Genomic DNA, 20,474 nt, shown 5'->3' with positions numbered 1-20,474 from the left:
GAAAACTATCCTATATTGTCACTGCGTGTTTCCTGACCTCCCCATGATGACCACCCCATGGTGCTTTTCTCCATCCTACATTGCCACTCACTGCCTATCCTAATTATGGCCCTCTGATTCACACCACCCCGTGATGTTTTTCTCTCTCCTACTACTGAATGGCCTTTTGGAAACCCTTACAATGCGCAACACCTCGCTTTTTTTTTCAGAAACCTATCCTACATTGCCACTGCATGTTTCCTGACCTCCCCATGCTGACCACCCTGTGGTGCTTTTCTCCATACTACATTGGCACTCAATGCCTATCCTAATTCAGGCCCTCCGATTCACACGACCCCGTGATGTTTTTTTCACTCCTACTTGTGAATGGCTTTTTAGAAATCCTTACAATGCGCACCACCCCGCGATGTTTTTCAGAAACCTGTCCTATAATGCCTCTGCATGTTTCCTGACATCCCCATGTTGACCACCCCGTGGTGCTGTTCTCCATTCTTCATTGCCACTCGCTGCCTATCCTAATAAAGGCCCTCCGTTTCACACCACCCCTTGGTGTTTTTCTCACTCCTACTAGTGAATGGCCTGCTACAAACCCTTACAATGCGCACCACCCGGAGATGTTTTTCAGAAATCTATCCTACATTGCCATTGCATGTTTCCTGACCTCCCTATGCACACCAACCCTTGGTGCTTTTCTCCATCCTACATTGCCACTCACTGTCTATCTTGATGCAGGCCCTCAGATTCACACCACACCATGATGTATTTCTCACTCCGAAAAGTGAATGGCCCGTTAGAAACCCTTACAATGCGCACTACCCCACTATGTTTTTCAGAAACCTATACCACATTGCCACTGCATGTTTCCTAACCTCCCCATCCTGACCACCCCGTGGTGCTTTTCTCCGTGCTATATTGTCACTAACTACCTCAGTTGATTTAGGCCCTCTGATTAAAACCACACTGTGATGTTTTTCTCACTTCATCTAGTGAATGGCCTGCTAGAAACCCTTACAATGTGCAGCACCCCGCGATGTGTTTCAGAAACCTATCCTACATTCCTACTGCATGTTTCCTGACCTCCCCATGCTGACCACCACGTGGCGCTTTTCTCTATCCTACAATGCCACTCAATGCCTATCCTAATTCAGGCCCTCCGATTCACACCACCCTGCGATGTTTTTCTCACTGCTATTATTGAATGTCCTGTTAGAAAACCTTACAATGCGCAACACCCGGCGATGTTTTTCAGAAATCTATCCTACATTGCCAATGCATGTTTCCTGACCTGCCCATGAGGACCACCCCCTGGTGCTTTTCTCCGTCCTACATTGCCACTCACTGCCTATCTTAATTCCGAACATCTGATTCACACCACCCCGTGATGTTTTTCAGAAAAATATCCTACATTGCCACTGCATGTTTCCTGTCCTCCCCATGCTGACAAACCCGTGGTGCTTTTCTCCATCCTACATTGCCACTCACAGCCTTTCCTAATTCAGGCCCTACGATTCACACCACCCCGTGATGTTTTTTCTCTCCTACTTGTCAATGGCTTGTTAGAAAGCCTTACAATCCGTACAACCCCACGGTGTTTTTCAGAAACCTATCCTACATTGCCAATGCATGTTTCCTGACCTCTCCAGGCTGACCACCCCGTGGTGCATTTCTCCATTATATATTGCCACTCATTGCCTATCACGATTCAGGCCCTCTGATTAATACCACCCTGTGATGATTTTCTCACTCCTACTACTGAATGGCCTGTTAGTAACCCTTACAATTCTCACCAGCAGCGATGTTTTACAGAAATCTATGCTACATTGCCACAGCATGAGTCCTGACCTCCCTATGCTGACCACCCCTTGGTGCTTTTCTCCATCCTACATTGCCACTCACTGCCTATCCTGATTCAGGGCTTCCGATTCACACCACCCCGTGATGTATTTCTCACTCCTACTAGTGAATGGCCTGTTAGAAAACCTTACAATGCGCACCAACCCACGATGTTTTTCAGGAACCTATCCTACATTGCCCCTGCATGTTTCATGACCTCCCCATGCTGACTACACCGTGGTGCTTTTCCCCATTTTACATTGTCACTCCGGGCCTATCCTAATTCTGGCCCTCCAATTCACACCACCCCGTGATATTTTTATCACTCCTACTAGTGAATGGCCTGTTAGAAAGACTTACAATGCGAACCACCCCGTGATGTTTTTCAGAAAACTATCATACATTGCCACTCTATGTTTCATCATCTCCCCATGCTGACCACCCTGTGGTGCTTTTCTCCATCCTACATTGCCACTCACTCCCTATCCTAATTCAGGCCCTCCAATTCACACCACCCAGTGATGATTTTCTAAGTCCTACTAGTGAATGGCCCGCTACAAACCATTACAATGCGCACAAACCCGTGATGTTCTTCAGAAACCTATCCTGCATTGCCATTGGATGTTTCCTAAATTCCCCTGCTCACCAAGTCGTGGTGCTTTTCTCCATCCTACATTGCCACTCTCTGCCTATCGTGATTCAGGCCCTCTGATTCACACCACCCTGTTATATTTTTCTCACTCCTACTAGTGAATGGCCTGTTAGAAACCCTTACCATGCGCACCACCTCGCGATGTTTTTCAGAAATCTATACATTGCCACTGCATGTTTCCTGACCTCTCCATGTTGACCACACCTTGGTGCTTTTCTCCATTCTTCATTGCCACTCACTGCCTATCCTAATTCAGGCACTCTGATTCACACCACCCGGTGATGTTTTTCTCAATCTTACTAGTGAATGGCCTGTTAGAAACCCTTACAATGTGCCCCACCCCGCGATGTTTTTCAGAAACCTGCCCTACATTGCCATTGCATGTTTCCTGACCTCCCCATGTTGACCACCCCATCGTGCTTTTCTCCATTCTTCATTGCCACTCACTGCCTATCCTAATTCAGGCACTCTGATTCACACAACCCAGTGATGTTTTTTTCAATCTTACTAGTGAATGGCCTGTTACAAACCCTTACAATGCGCCCACCCACGCGATGTTTTTGAGAAACCTGTCTACATTGCCACTGCATGTTTCCTGACCTCCCCATGTTGACCACCCCGTGGTGCTTTTCTCCATTCTTCCTTGCCATTCACTGCCTATCCTGATTCAGGCCCTCCAATTCACACCACCCCGTGATGTTTTTCTCACTTCTACTAGTGAATGGTCTGTTAGAAACCCTTAAAATGCGCACCACCCCGCGATGTTTTTCAGAAACATATCCTACATTGCCACTGCATGTTTCCTGACCTGACCATGCTGTCCACCCCGTTGTTCATTTCTCCATCCTACATTGCCACTCACTGCCTATAATAATTCAGGCCCTCCGATTCACACCACCCTGTAATGTTTTTCTCACTCCTACCTGTGAATGCGCTGTCAGAAACCCTTACAATGCGCACCACCCGAGGACGTTTTTTAAAAACCTATCCTACATTGCCAATGCATGTTTCCTGACCTCCCCATGCTGACCACCCTGTGGTGTTTTTCTCCATCCTACATTGCCACCCACTGCCTATCATAATTCAGAACATCTGATTCACACCATCCCGTGATGTTTTTCTCACTCCTACTAGTGAATGGCCTGTTAGAAACCCTTAAAATACGCACCACCCGGCTTTATTTTTTTTCAGAAACCTATCCAACATTGCCACTGCATGTTTCGTGACCTACCCATGCTGACCACCCCGTGGTGCTTTTCTCCATCCTACATTGCCACTCACTGCTTATCCTAATTCAGAACATCCGATTCACACCACCTTGTGATGTTTTTCTCACTCCTACTAGTGAATGGACTGTTAGAAACCCATACAATTCTCACCACCCGTGATGTTTTCCAGAAACCTCTCCTACATTGCCACTGCCTGAGTCCTGACCTCCCCATGATGACCATCCCGTGGTGCTTTACTCCATGCTACATTGCCACTCACTGCCTATCCTGATTCAGGCCCTCCAATTCACACCACGCCGTGATATTTTTCTCACTCCTACTAGTGAATGGAATGTTAGAAACCCCCAAAATGCGCACCACCCGGCGATGTTGTTCATAAACCTATCCTACATTGCCAATGCATGGGTCCTGACCTCCGCATGCTGACCACCCCTTGGTGAATTTCTCCATCCTAAATTGCCACTCACTGTCTATCCTAATTCAGAACATCTGATTCAAAACACCCCGTGATGTTTTTCTCACTCCTACTAGTGAATGGCCTGTTAGAAAACCCTTACAATGCGCACCACCCCGTGATGTTTTTCAGAAAACTATCCTACATTGCCACTGCATGTTTCCTGACCTCCGCATGCTGACCACCCTGTGTTGCTTTTCTCCATCCTGCATTGCCACTCACTGCCTATCCTAATTCAGGCCTCCGATTCACAACACCCTGTGATGTTTTTCTCACTCCAACAAGTGAATGGCCTGTTAGAAATCCTTACAATGCGCACCACCCCGCTTTTTATTTCAGAAACCTATCCTACATTACCACTGCATGTTTCCTGACCTCCCCATGTTGACCACCCTGTGGTGCTTTTCTCCATTCTTCATTGCCACTCACTGCCTATTCTATTTCAGCCCCTCCGATTCACACCACCCCCTGACGTTTTTCTCACTCCTACTATTGAATGACCTGTTAGAAACCCTTACAATGCGCACCACCCCACTTTTTTTTTCAGAAACCTATCCTTCATTGCCACTGCATGTTTCCTCACCTCCCCATGCTGACCACCCTGTGGTGCTTTTCTCCATCCTACATTGCCACTCAATGCTTATCCTAATTCAGGCCCTCCAATTCACACCACCCAGTGATGTTTTTCTCACTCCTACTAGTGAATGGCCTGTTAGAAAGCCTTAAATGCGCAATTCCTGGGGATGTTTTTCAGAAACCTATCCTACTTTGCCAATCATATTTCCTGACCTCCCCATGCTGACCACCCCGTGGTGCTATTCTCCATCCTACATTGCACTCACTGCCTATCATAATTCAGAACATCTTATTCACATGACCCTGTGATGTTTTTCTCACTCCTACTAGTGAAAGGCCTTTTAGAAACCCTTACAATGCCCCGCACCCTGCGATGTTTTTCAGAAAACTATCCTACATTGCCTCTGTATGTTTTATGACCTCCCCATCTGACCACCTCTTGATCCTTTTCTCCATCCTACATTGCCACTTACTGCCTATCCTGATTCAGGCCCTCCGATTCACACCACCCTGTGATGTTTTTCTCACTTCTACTAGTGAATGGCCTGTTAGAAACACTTACAATGCGCACCACCCCGCGATGTTTTTCAGAAACATATCCTACATTGCCACTGCGTGTTTTCTGACCTCCCCATCCTTACCACCCCGTGGTCCTTTTCTCCATCTTATATTGCCATCCACTGCCTATCCTGATTCAGTCCCTCTTATTCAAATCACGCCGTGATGTTTTTCTCACTCCTACTAGTGAATGGCCTGTTAGAAACCTTTAAAATGCGCACGAACCCGTGATGTTTTTCAGAAAACTATCCTACATAGCCACTGCATGTGTTCTGACCTCCCCATCCTGACCACCACGTGGTGTTTTCCTCCATCCTACATTGCCACTCACTGCCTATCCTGATTCAGGCCCTCCGATTCACACCGGCCCATTATATTTTTCTCACTCCTACTAGGGAATGCCCTGTTAGAAACCCTTACAATGCACCCGACCCCGCGATGTTTTTCAGAAACCTATCCTACATTGCCACTGCATGTTTCCTGACCTCCGATGCTGACCACACCGTGGTGCTTTTCTCCATTTTACGTTGCCACTGACTGCCTATCCTAATTGAGGCCCTCACATTCACACCACCCCGTGATGTTTTTCTGACTCCTACTAGTGAATGGCCTTTTAGAATGCCTTACAATGCGCACCACTCTGCTTTTTTTTTCAGAAACCTATCCTACATTGCCACTGCATGTTTCCTGAGCTCCACATGCTGACCATGCTGTGCTGTTTTTCTCTATCCTTCATTGCCACTCAATGCCTATCCCAATTCAGGGCCTCCGATTCACACCACCCCGTGATGTTTTTCTCACTCCTGTTAGTGAATGGCCTGTTAGAAACCCTTACAAGGAGCACCACCGTGCAACGTTTTTCAGAAACCTATCCTACATTGCCACTGCAAGTTTCCTGACCTCCCAATCCTGACCACCCCGTGGTGCTTTTTTCCATCCTACATTGCCACTCACTGCATATCCTGAATCAGGCCCTCTGATTCAAACCACTCCGTTATATTTTTCTCACTCCTACTAGTGAATGGCCTGTTTGAAACCCTTATAATGCGAACCACCCCACAATGTTTTTTAGAAACCAATCCAACATTGCCACTGCATGTTTCCTGACCTCCCCATCCAGACCACCCCGTGGTGCTTTCCTCCATCCTACATTGCCACTCACTGCCTATCCTGATTCTGGCCCTCTGATTCACACCACCCTGCGATGTTTTTCTATTTCTACTAGTGAATGGCCTGTTAGAAACCATTACAATGCGCACAACCCCGCGATGTTTTTCAGAAACCTATCCTACATAGCCACTGCATGTGTCCTGATATCCCCATGCTGACCACACCGTGGTGCTTTTTTCCATCCTACATGGCCATCCACTGCCTATCCTGATTCAGTCCCTCTTATTCAAATCACGCCGTGATGTTTTTCTCACTCCTACTAGTGAATGGCCTGTTAGAAACCTTTAAAATGCGCCGAACCCGTGATGTTTTTCAGAAAACTATCCTACATAGCCACTGCATGTGTTCTGACCTCCCCATCCTGACCACCACGTGGTGTTTTCCTCCATCCTACATTGACACTCACTTCCTATCGTAAATCAGGCCCTTCGATTAACACCACCCCGTGATGTTATTTTCACTCCTACTAGTGAATGGCCTGTTAGAAAGCCTTACAATGCGATCCACCCCGCTTTTTTTTCAGAAACCTATACTACATTGCCACTGCATGTTTCCTGACCTCCCCATGCTGACCACCCCGTGGTGCTTTTCTCCATCCTACATTGCCACTCACTGCCTATCCTGAATCAGGACCTCTGATTCAAACCACTCCGTTATATTTTTCTCACTCCTACTAGTGAATGGCCTGTTAGACACCCTTATAATGTGAACCACCCCACGATGTTTTCCAGAAACCTATCCTACATTGCCACTTCATGTTTCCTGACCTCCTCATGCTGACCACACCGAGTTGCTTTGCTCCATTTTACGTTACCACTCACTGCCTATCCAAATTCAGGCCCTCTGATTCACACCACCCTGTTATGTTTTTCTCACTCCTACTAGAGAATGCCCTGTTAGAAAGCCTTACAATGCGCACCACCTGGCGATGTTTTTTAGAAACCTATCCTACATTGCCAATGCATGTTTCCTGACCTCCACATGCTGACCACCCCGTGGTGCTTTTCTCCAACCTACATTGCCACTCACAGTCTATTTAGATTCAGATCCTCCGGTTCACACCACCCAGTGATGTTTTTTTCACTCCTACTTGTGAATGGCTTGTTAGAAAGCCTTAAAATGCACACCACCCCGCGATGTTTTCCATTAACGTATGCTACATTGCCATTGCATGTTTCCTGACCTCCCCATGTTGACCATCCCGTGGTGCTTTTCTCCATTCTTCATCGCCACTCACTGCCTATCCTTATTCAGGCCCTCCGATTTACACGACCCCGTGATGTTTTTCTCACTCCTACTAGTGAATGGCCTGCTACAAACCCTTACAATGTACACAACCCCACGACGTTTTTCAGAAACCTATCCTACATTGCCATTGCATGTTTCCTGACCTCCCCATGTTGACCACCCCATCGTGCTTTTCTCCATTCTTCATTGCCACTCACTGCCTATCCTAATTCAGGCACTCTGATTCACACAACCCAGTGATGTTTTTTTCAATCTTACTAGTGAATGGCCTGTTATAAACCCTTACAATGCGCCCACCCACGCGATGTTTTTGAGAAACCTGTCTACATTGCCACTGCATGTTTCCTGACCTCCCCATGTTGACCACCCCGTGGTGCTTTTCTCCATTCTTCATTGCCATTCACTGCCTATCCTGATTCAGGCCCTCCAATTCACACCACCCCGTGATGTTTTTCTCACTTCTACTAGTGAATGGTCTGTTAGAAACCCTTAAAATGCGCACCACCCCGCGATGTTTTTCAGAAACCTATCCTACATTGCCACTGCATGTTTCCTGACCTGACCATGCTGTCCACCCCGTTGTTCATTTCTCCATCCTACATTGCCACTCACTGCCTATAATAATTCAGGCCCTCCGATTCACACCACCCTGTAATGTTTTTCTCACTCCTACCTGTGAATGCGCTGTCAGAAACCCTTACAATGCGCACCACCCGAGGACGTTTTTTAAAAACCTATCCTACATTGCCAATGCATGTTTCCTGACCTCCCCATGCTGAACACCCTGTGGTGCTTTTCTCCATCCTACATTGCCACCCACTGCCTATCATAATTCAGAACATCTGATTCACACCATCCCGTGATGTTTTTCTCACTCCTACTAGTGAATTGCCTGTTAGAAACCCTTAAAATGCGCACCACCCGGCTTTTTTTTTTTTCAGAAACCTATCCTACATTGCCACTGCATGTTTCGTGACCTACCCATGCTGACCACCCCGTGGTGCTTTTCTCCATCCTACATTGCCACTCACTGCTTATCCTAATTCAGAACATCCGATTCACACCACCTTGTGATGTTTTTCTCACTCCTACTAGTGAATGGACTGTTAGAAACCCATACAATTCTCACCACCCGTGATGTTTTCCAGAAACCTCTCCTACATTGCCACTGCCTGAGTCCTGACCTCCCCATGATGACCATCCCGTGGTGCTTTACTCCATGCTACATTGCCACTCACTGCCTATCCTGATTCAGGCCCTCCAATTCACACCACGCCGTGATATTTTTCTCACTCCTACTAGTGAATGGAATGTTAGAAACCCCCAAAATGCGCACCACCCGGCGATGTTGTTCATAAACCTATCCTACATTGCCAATGCATGGGTCCTGACCTCCGCATGCTGACCACCCCTTGGTGAATTTCTCCATCCTAAATTGCCACTCACTGTCTATCCTAATTCAGAACATCTGATTCAAAACACCCCGTGATGTTTTTCTCACTCCTACTAGTGAATGGCCTGTTAGAAAACCCTTACAATGCGCACCACCCCGTAATGTTTTTCAGAAAACTATCCTACATTGCCACTGCATGTTTCCTGACCTCCGCATGCTGACCACCCTGTGTTGCTTTTCTCCATCCTGCATTGCCACTCACTGCCTATCCTAATTCAGGCCTCCGATTCACAACACCCTGTGATGTTTTTCTCACTCCAACAAGTGAATGGCCTGTTAGAAATCCTTACAATGCGCACCACCCCGCTTTTTATTTCAGAAACCTATCCTACATTACCACTGCATGTTTCCTGACCTCCCCATGTTGACCACCCTGTGGTGCTTTTCTCCATTCTACATTGCCACTCACTGCCTATTCTATTTCAGCCCCTCCGATTCACACCACCCCCTGACGTTTTTCTCACTCCTACTAGTGAATGACCTGTTAGAAACCCTTACAATGCGCACCACCCCACTTTTTTTTTCAGAAACCTATCCTTCATTGCCACTGCATGTTTCCTCACCTCCCCATGCTGACCACCCTGTGGTGCTTTTCTCCATCCTACATTGCCACTCAATGCTTATCCTAATTCAGGCCCTCCAATTCACACCACCCAGTGATGTTTTTCTCACTCCTACTAGTGAATGGCCTGTTAGAAAGCCTTAAATGCGCAATTCCCGGGGATGTTTTTCAGAAACCTATCCTACTTTGCCAATCATATTTCCTGACCTCCCCATGCTGACCACCCCGTGGTGCTATTCTCCATCCTACATTGCACTCACTGCCTATCATAATTCAGAACATCTTATTCACATGACCCTGTGATGTTTTTCTCACTCCTACTAGTGAAAGGCCTTTTAGAAACCCTTACAATGCCCCGCACCCTGCGATGTTTTTCAGAAAACTATCCTACATTGCCTCTGTATGTTTTATGACCTCCCCATCTGACCACCCCTTGATCCTTTTCTCCATCCTACATTGCCACTTACTGCCTATCCTGATTCAGGCCCTCCGATTCACACCACCCTGTGATGTTTTTCTCACTTCTACTAGGGAATGGCCTGTTAGAAACACTTACAATGCGCACCACCCCGCGATGTTTTTCAGAAACATATCCTACATTGCCACTGCGTGTTTTCTGACCTCCCCATCCTTACCACCCCGTGGTCCTTTTCTCCATCTTATATTGCCATCCACTGCCTATCCTGATTCAGTCCCTCTTATTCAAATCACGCCGTGATGTTTTTCTCACTCCTACTAGTGAATGGCCTGTTAGAAACCTTTAAAATGCGCACGAACCCGTGATGTTTTTCAGAAAACTATCCTACATAGCCACTGCATGTGTTCTGACCTCCCCATCCTGACCACCACGTGGTGTTTTCCTCCATCCTACATTGCCACTCACTGCCTATCCTGATTCAGGCCCTCCGATTCACACCGGCCCATTATATTTTTCTCACTCCTACTAGGGAATGCCCTGTTAGAAACCCTTACAATGCACCCGACCCCGCGATGTTTTTCAGAAACCTATCCTACATTGCCACTGCATGTTTCCTGACCTCCGATGCTGACCACACCGTGGTGCTTTTCTCCATTTTACGTTGCCACTGACTGCCTATCCTAATTGAGGCCCTCACATTCACACCACCCCGTGATGTTTTTCTGACTCCTACTAGTGAATGGCCTTTTAGAATGCCTTACAATGCGCACCACTCTGCTTTTTTTTTCAGAAACCTATCCTACATTGCCACTGCATGTTTCCTGAGCTCCACATGCTGACCATGCTGTGCTGTTTTTCTCTATCCTTCATTGCCACTCAATGCCTATCCCAATTCAGGGCCTCCGATTCACACCACCCCGTGATGTTTTTCTCACTCCTGTTAGTGAATGGCCTGTTAGAAACCCTTACAAGGAGCACCACCGTGCAACGTTTTTCAGAAACCTATCCTACATTGCCACTGCAAGTTTCCTGACCTCCCAATCCTGACCACCCCGTGGTGCTTTTTTCCATCCTACATTGCCACTCACTGCATATCCTGAATCAGGCCCTCTGATTCAAACCACTCCGTTATATTTTTCTCACTCCTACTAGTGAATGGCCTGTTTGAAACCCTTATAATGCGAACCACCCCACAATGTTTTTTAGAAACCAATCCAACATTGCCACTGCATGTTTCCTGACCTCCCCATCCAGACCACCCCGTGGTGCTTTCCTCCATCCTACATTGCCACTCACTGCCTATCCTGATTCTGGCCCTCTGATTCACACCACCCTGCGATGTTTTTCTATTTCTACTAGTGAATGGCCTGTTAGAAACCATTACAATGCGCACAACCCCGCGATGTTTTTCAGAAACCTATCCTACATAGCCACTGCATGTGTCCTGATATCCCCATGCTGACCACACCGTGGTGCTTTTTTCCATCCTACATGGCCATCCACTGCCTATCCTGATTCAGTCCCTCTTATTCAAATCACGCCGTGATGTTTTTCTCACTCCTACTAGTGAATGGCCTGTTAGAAACCTTTAAAATGCGCCGAACCCGTGATGTTTTTCAGAAAACTATCCTACATAGCCACTGCATGTGTTCTGACCTCCCCATCCTGACCACCACGTGGTGTTTTCCTCCATCCTACATTGACACTCACTTCCTATCGTAAATCAGGCCCTTCGATTAACACCACCCCGTGATGTTATTTTCACTCCTACTAGTGAATGGCCTGTTAGAAAGCCTTACAATGCGAACCACCCCGCTTTTTTTTCAGAAACCTATACTACATTGCCACTGCATGTTTCCTGACCTCCCCATGCTGACCACCCCGTGGTGGTTTTCTCCATCCTACTTTGCCACTCACTGCCTATCCTGAATCAGGACCTCTGATTCAAACCACTCAGTTATATTTTTCTCACTCCTACTAGTGAATGGCCTGTTAGAAACCCTTATAATGTGAACCACCCCACGATGTTTTCCAGAAACCTATCCTACATTGCCACTTCATGTTTCCTGACCTCCTCATGCTGACCACACCGAGTTGCTTTGCTCCATTTTACGTTACCACTCACTGCCTATCCAAATTCAGGCCCTCTGATTCACACCACCCTGTTATGTTTTTCTCACTCCTACTAGAGAATGCCCTGTTAGAAAGCCTTACAATGCGCACCACCTGGCGATGTTTTTTAGAAACCTATCCTACATTGCCAATGCATGTTTCCTGACCTCCACATGCTGACCACCCCGTGGTGCTTTTCTCCAACCTACATTGCCACTCACAGTCTATTTAGATTCAGATCCACCGGTTCACACCACCCAGTGATGTTTTTTTCACTCCTACTTGTGAATGGCTTGTTAGAAAGCCTTAAAATGCACACCACCCCGCGATGTTTTCCATTAACGTATGCTACATTGCCATTGCATGTTTCCTGACCTCCCCATGTTGACCATCCCGTGGTGCTTTTCTCCATTCTTCATCGCCACTCACTGCCTATCCTTATTCAGGCCCTCCGATTTACACGACCCCGTGATGTTTTTCTCACTCCTACTAGTGAATGGCCTGCTACAAACCCTTACAATGTACACAACCCCACGACGTTTTTCAGAAACCTATCCTACATTGCCATTGCATGTTTCCTGACCTCCCCATGTTGACCACCCCATCGTGCTTTTCTCCATTCTTCATTGCCACTCACTGCCTATCCTAATTCAGGCACTCTGATTCACACAACCCAGTGATGTTTTTTTCAATCTTACTAGTGAATGGCCTGTTACAAACCCTTACAATGCGCCCACCCACGCGATGTTTTTGAGAAACCTGTCTACATTGCCACTGCATGTTTCCTGACCTCCCCATGTTGACCACCCCGTGGTGCTTTTCTCCATTCTTCATTGCCATTCACTGCCTATCCTGATTCAGGCCCTCCAATTCACACCACCCCGTGATGTTTTTCTCACTTCTACTAGTGAATGGTCTGTTAGAAACCCTTAAAATGCGCACCACCCCGCGATGTTTTTCAGAAACCTATCCTACATTGCCACTGCATGTTTCCTGACCTGACCATGCTGTCCACCCCGTTGTTCATTTCTCCATCCTACATTGCCACTCACTGCCTATAATAATTCAGGCCCTCCGATTCACACCACCCTGTAATGTTTTTCTCACTCCTACCTGTGAATGCACTGTCAGAAACCCTTACAATGCGCACCACCCGAGGACGTTTTTTAAAAACCTATCCTACATTGCCAATGCATGTTTCCTGACCTCCCCATGCTGAACACCCTGTGGTGCTTTTCTCCATCCTACATTGCCACCCACTGCCTATCATAATTCAGAACATCTGATTCACACCATCCCGTGATGTTTTTCTCACTCCTACTAGTGAATGGCCTGTTAGAAACCCTTTAAATGCGCACCACCCGGCTTTTTTTTTTTTTTCAGAAACCTATCCTACATTGCCACTGCATGTTTCGTGACCTACCCATGCTGACCACCCCGTGGTGCTTTTCTCCATCCTACATTGCCACTCACTGCTTATCCTAATTCAGAACATCCGATTCACACCACCTTGTGATGTTTTTCTCACTCCTACTAGTGAATGGACTGTTAGAAACCCATACAATTCTCACCACCCGTGATGTTTTCCAGAAACCTCTCCTACATTGCCACTGCCTGAGTCCTGACCTCCCCATGATGACCATCCCGTGGTGCTTTACTCCATGCTACATTGCCACTCACTGCCTATCCTGATTCAGGCCCTCCAATTCACACCACGCCGTGATATTTTTCTCACTCCTACTAGTGAATGGAATGTTAGAAACCCCCAAAATGCGCACCACCCGGCGATGTTGTTCATAAACCTATCCTACATTGCCAATGCATGGGTCCTGACCTCCGCATGCTGACCACCCCTTGGTGAATTTCTCCATCCTAAATTGCCACTCACTGTCTATCCTAATTCAGAACATCTGATTCAAAACACCCCGTGATGTTTTTCTCACTCCTACTAGTGAATGGCCTGTTAGAAAACCCTTACAATGCGCACCACCCCGTGATGTTTTTCAGAAAACTATCCTACATTGCCACTGCATGTTTCCTGACCTCCGCATGCTGACCACCCTGTGTTGCTTTTCTCCATCCTGCATTGCCACTCACTGCCTATCCTAATTCAGGCCTCCGATTCACAACACCCTGTGATGTTTTTCTCACTCCAACAAGTGAATGGCCTGTTAGAAATCCTTACAATGCGCACCACCACGCTTTTTATTTCAGAAACCTATCCTACATTACCACTGCATGTTTCCTGACCTCCCCATGTTGACCACCCTGTGGTGCTTTTCTCCATTCTTCATTGCCACTCACTGCCTATCCTAATTCAGGCCTTCCGATTCACACCACCCCGTGATGATTTTCTCACTCCTACTAGTAAATGGGCTGCTACAAACACTTACAATGCGCACAACCCCGCGATGTTTTTCAGAAACCTATCCTACATTGCCTTTTCATGTTTCCTGACATCCCAGTGCTCACCAACCCATGGTGATTTTCTAAATCCTACATTGCCACTCACTGCCTATCCTAATTCAGGCCCTACGATTCACACCACCCCGTGATGTATTTTTCACTTCTACTTGGGAAAGGCTTTGTAGAAACCTTACAATGCGCACCAACCCGCGATGTTTTTCAGAAACCTATCCTAAATTGCCATTACATGTTTCCTGACCTCCCCATGTTGACCACCCTGTGTTGCTTTTCTCCATTCTTCATTGCAATTCACTGCCTATTCTATTTCAGCCCCTCCGATTCACACCACCCCCTGACGTTTTTCTCACTCCTACTAGTGAATGACCTGTTAGAAACCCTTACAATGCGCACCACCCCAATTTTTTTTTCAGAAATCTATCCTTCATTGCCACTGCATGTTTCCTCACCTCCCCATGCTGACCACCCTGTGGTGCTTTTCTCCATCCTACATTGCCACTCAATGCTTATCCTAATTCAGGCCCTCCAATTCACACCACCCAGTGATGTTTTTCTCACTCCTACTAGTGAATGGCCTGTTAGAAAGCCTTAAATGCGCAATTCCCGGGGATGTTTTTCAGAAACCTATCCTACTTTGCCAATCATATTTCCTGACTTCCCCATGCTGACCACCCCGTGGTGCTATTCTCCATCCTACATTGCACTCACTGCCTATCATAATTCAGAACATCTTATTCACATGACCCTGTGATGTTTTTCTCACTCCTACTAGTGAAAGGCCTTTTAGAAACCCTTACAATGCCCTGCACCCTGCGATGTTTTTCAGAAAACTATCCTACATTGCCTCTGTATGTTTTATGACCTCCCCATCTGACCACCCCTTGATCCTTTTCTCCATCCTACATTGCCACTTACTGCCTATCCTGATTCAGGCCCTCCGATTCACACCACCCTGTGATGTTTTTCTCACTTCTACTAGTGAATGGCCTGTTAGAAACACTTACAATGCGCACCACCCCGCGATGTTTTTCAGAAACATATCCTACATTGCCACTGCGTGTTTTCTGACCTCCCCATCCTTACCACCCCGTGGTCCTTTTCTCCATCTTATATTGCCATCCACTGCCTATCCTGATTCAGTCCCTCTTATTCAAATCACGCCGTGATGTTTTTCTCACTCCTACTAGTGAATGGCCTGTTAGAAACCTTTAAAATGCGCACGAACCCGTGATGTTTTTCAGAAAACTATCCTACATAGCCACTGCATGTGTTCTGACCTCCCCATCCTGACCACCACGTGGTGTTTTCCTCCATCCTACATTGCCACTCACTGCCTATCCTGATTCAGGCCCTCCGATTCACACCGGCCCATTATATTTTTCTCACTCCTACTAGGGAATGCCCTGTTAGAAACCCTTACAATGCACCCGACCCCGCGATGTTTTTCAGAAACCTATCCTACATTGCCACTGCATGTTTCCTGACCTCCGATGCTGACCACACCGTGGTGCTTTTCTCCATTTTACGTTGCCACTGACTGCCTATCCTAATTGAGGCCCTCACATTCACACCACCCCGTGATGTTTTTCTGACTCCTACTAGTGAATGGCCTTTTAGAATGCCTTACAATGCGCACCACTCTGCTTTTTTTTTCAGAAACCTATCCTACATTGCCACTGCATGTTTCCTGAGCTCCACATGCTGACCATGCTGTGCTGTTTTTCTCTATCCTTCATTGCCACTCAATGCCTATCCCAATTCAGGGCCTCCGATTCACACCAACCCGTGATATTTTTCTCACTCCTGTTAGTGAATGGCCTGTTAGAAACCCTTACAAGGAGCACCACCGTGCAACGTTTTTCAGAAACCTATCCTACATTGCCACTGCAAGTTTCCTGACCTCCCAATCCTGACCACCCCGTGGTGCTTTTTTCCATCCTACATTGCCACTCACTGCATATCCTGAATCAGGCCCTCTGATTCAAACCACTCCGTTATATTTTTCTCACTCCTACTAGTGAATGGCCTGTTTGAAACCCTTATAATGCGAACCACCCCACAATGTTTTTTAGAAACCAATCCAACATTGCCACTGCATGTTTCCTGACCTCCCCATCCAGACCACCCCGTGGTGCTTTCCTCCATCCTACATTGCCACTCACTGCCTATCCTGATTCTGGCCCTCTGATTCACACCACCCTGCGATGTTTTTCTATTTCTACTAGTGAATGGCCTGTTAGAAACCATTACAATGCGCACAACCCCGCGATGTTTTTCAGAAACCTATCCTACATAGCCACTGCATGTGTCCTGATATCCCCATGCTGACCACACCGTGGTGCTTTTTTCCATCCTACATGGCCATCCACTGCCTATCCTGATTCAGTCCCTCTTATTCAAATCACGCCGTGATGTTTTTCTCACTCCTACTAGTGAATGGCCTGTTAGAAACCTTTAAAATGCGCCGAACCCGTGATGTTTTTCAGAAAACTATCCTACATAGCCACTGCATGTGTTCTGACCTCCCCATCCTGACCACCACGTGGTGTTTTCCTCCATCCTACATTGACACTCACTTCCTATCGTAAATCAGGCCCTTCGATTAACACCACCCCGTGATGTTATTTTCACTCCTACTAGTGAATGGCCTGTTAGAAAGCCTTACAATGCGAACCACCCCGCCTTTTTTTCAGAAACCTATACTACATTGCCACTGCATGTTTCCTGACCTCCCCATGCTGACCACCCCGTGGTCCTTTTCTCCATCCTACTTTGCCACTCACTGCCTATCCTGAATCAGGACCTCTGATTCAAACCACTCCGTTATATTTTTCTCACTCCTACTAGTGAATGGCCTGTTAGAAACCCTTATAATGTGAACCACCCCACGATGTTTTCCAGAAACCTATCCTACATTGCCACTTCATGTTTCCTGACCTCCTCATGCTGACCACACCGAGTTGCTTTGCTCCATTTTACGTTACCACTCACTGCCTATCCAAATTCAGGCCCTCTGATTCACACCACCCTGTTATGTTTTTCTCACTCCTACTAGAGAATGCCCTGTTAGAAAGCCTTACAATGCGCACCACCTGGCGATGTTTTTTAGAAACCTATCCTACATTGCCAATGCATGTTTCCTGACCTCCACATGCTGACCACCCCGTGGTGCTTTTCTCCAACCTACATTGCCACTCACAGTCTATTTAGATTCAGATCCTCCGGTTCACACCACCCCGTGATGTTTTTTTCACTCCTACTTGTGAATGGCTTGTTAGAAAGCCTTAAAATGCACACCACCCCGCGATGTTTTCCATTAACGTATGCTACATTGCCATTGCATGTTTCCTGACCTCCCCATGTTGACCATCCCGTGGTGCTTTTCTCCATTCTTCATCGCCACTCACTGCCTATCCTTATTCAGGCCCTCCGATTTACACGACCCCGTGATGTTTTTCTCACTCCTACTAGTGAATGGCCTGCTACAAACCCTTACAATGTACACAACCCCACGACGTTTTTCAGAAACCTATCCTACATTGCCATTGCATGTTTCCTGACCTCCCCATGTTGACCACCCCATCGTGCTTTTCTCCATTCTTCATTGCCACTCACTGCCTATCCTAATTCAGGCACTCTGATTCACACAACCCAGTGATGTTTTTTTCAATCTTACTAGTGAATGGCCTGTTACAAACCCTTACAATGCGCCCACCCACGCGATGTTTTTGAGAAACCTGTCTACATTGCCACTGCATGTTTCCTGACCTCCCCATGTTGACCACCCCGTGGTGCTTTTCTCCATTCTTCATTGCCATTCACTGCCTATCCTGATTCAGGCCCTCCAATTCACACCACCCCGTGATGTTTTTCTCACTTCTACTAGTGAATGGTCTGTTAGAAACCCTTAAAATGCGCACCACCCCGCGATGTTTTTCAGAAACCTATCCTACATTGCCACTGCATGTTTCCTGACCTGACCATGCTGTCCACCACGTTGTTCATTTCTCCATCCTACATTGCCACTCACTGCCTATAATAATTCAGGCCCTCCGATTCACACCACCCTGTAATGTTTTTCTCACTCCTACCTGTGAATGCGCTGTCAGAAACCCTTACAATGCGCACCACCCGAGGACGTTTTTTAAAAACCTATCCTACATTGCCAATGCATGTTTCCTGACCTCCCCATGCTGAACACCCTGTGGTGCTTTTCTCCATCCTACATTGCCACCCACTGCCTATCATAATTCAGAACATCTGATTCACACCATCCCGTGATGTTTTTCTCACTCCTACTAGTGAATGGCCTGTTAGAAACCCTTAAAATGCGCACCACCCGGCTTTTTTTTTTTTCAGAAACCTATCCTACATTGCCACTGCATGTTTCGTGACCTACCCATGCTGACCACCCCGTGGTGCTTTTCTCCATCCTACATTGCCACTCACTGCTTATCCTAATTCAGAACATCCGATTCACACCACCTTGTGATGTTTTTCTCACTCCTACTAGTGAATGGACTGTTAGAAACCCATACAATTCTCACCACCCGTGATGTTTTCCAGAAACCTCTCCTACATTGCCACTGCCTGAGTCCTGACCTCCCCATGATGACCATCCCGTGGTGCTTTACTCCATGCTACATTGCCACTCACTGCCTATCCTGATTCAGGCCCTCCAATTCACACCACGCCGTGATATTTTTCTCACTCCTACTAGTGAATGGAATGTTAGAAACCCCCAAAATGCGCACCACCCGGCGATGTTGTTCATAAACCTATCCTACATTGCCAATGCATGGGTCCTGACCTCCGCATGCTGACCACCCCTTGGTGAATTTCTCCATCCTAAATTGCCACTCACTGTCTATCCTAATTCAGAACATCTGATTCAAAACACCCCGTGATGTTTTTCTCACTCCTACTAGTGAATGGCCTGTTAGAAAACCCTTACAATGCGCACCACCCCGTGATGTTTTTCAGAAAACTATCCTACATTGCCACTGCATGTTTCCTGACCTCCGCATGCTGACCACCCTGTGTTGCTTTTCTCCATCCTGCATTGCCACTCACTGCCTATCCTAATTCAGGCCTCCGATTCACAACACCCTGTGATGTTTTTCTCACTCCAACAAGTGAATGGCCTGTTAGAAATCCTTACAATGCGCACCACCACGCTTTTTATTTCAGAAACCTATCCTACATTACCACTGCATGTTTCCTGACCTCCCCATGTTGACCACCCTGTGGTGCTTTTCTCCATTCTTCATTGCCACTCACTGCCTATCCTAATTCAGGCCTTCCGATTCACACCACCCCGTGATGATTTTCTCACTCCTACTAGTAAATGGGCTGCTACAAACACTTACAATGCGCACAACCCCGCGATGTTTTTCAGAAACCTATCCTACATTGCCTTTTCATGTTTCCTGACATCCCAGTGCTCACCAACCCATGGTGATTTTCTAAATCCTACATTGCCACTCACTGCCTATCCTAATTCAGGCCCTACGATTCACACCACCCCGTGATGTATTTTTCACTTCTACTTGGGAAAGGCTTTGTAGAAACCTTACAATGCGCACCAACCCGCGATGTTTTTCAGAAACCTATCCTAAATTGCCATTACATGTTTCCTGACCTCCCCATGTTGACCACCCTGTGTTGCTTTTCTCCATTCTTCATTGCAATTCACTGCCTATTCTATTTCAGCCCCTCCGATTCACACCACCCCCTGACGTTTTTCTCACTCCTACTAGTGAATGACCTGTTAGAAACCCTTACA

Source organism: Cavia porcellus, unplaced genomic scaffold, assembly GCF_034190915.1.
Source record: "Cavia porcellus strain 051 isolate PalLab524CR breed Dunkin Hartley unplaced genomic scaffold, mCavPor4.1 scaffold_39, whole genome shotgun sequence".
NCBI classification, from domain to species: Eukaryota; Metazoa; Chordata; class Mammalia; order Rodentia; family Caviidae; genus Cavia; species Cavia porcellus.
The sequence above is the reverse complement of the archived record's forward strand: the minus strand, read 5'-3'. Positions refer to the sequence as shown.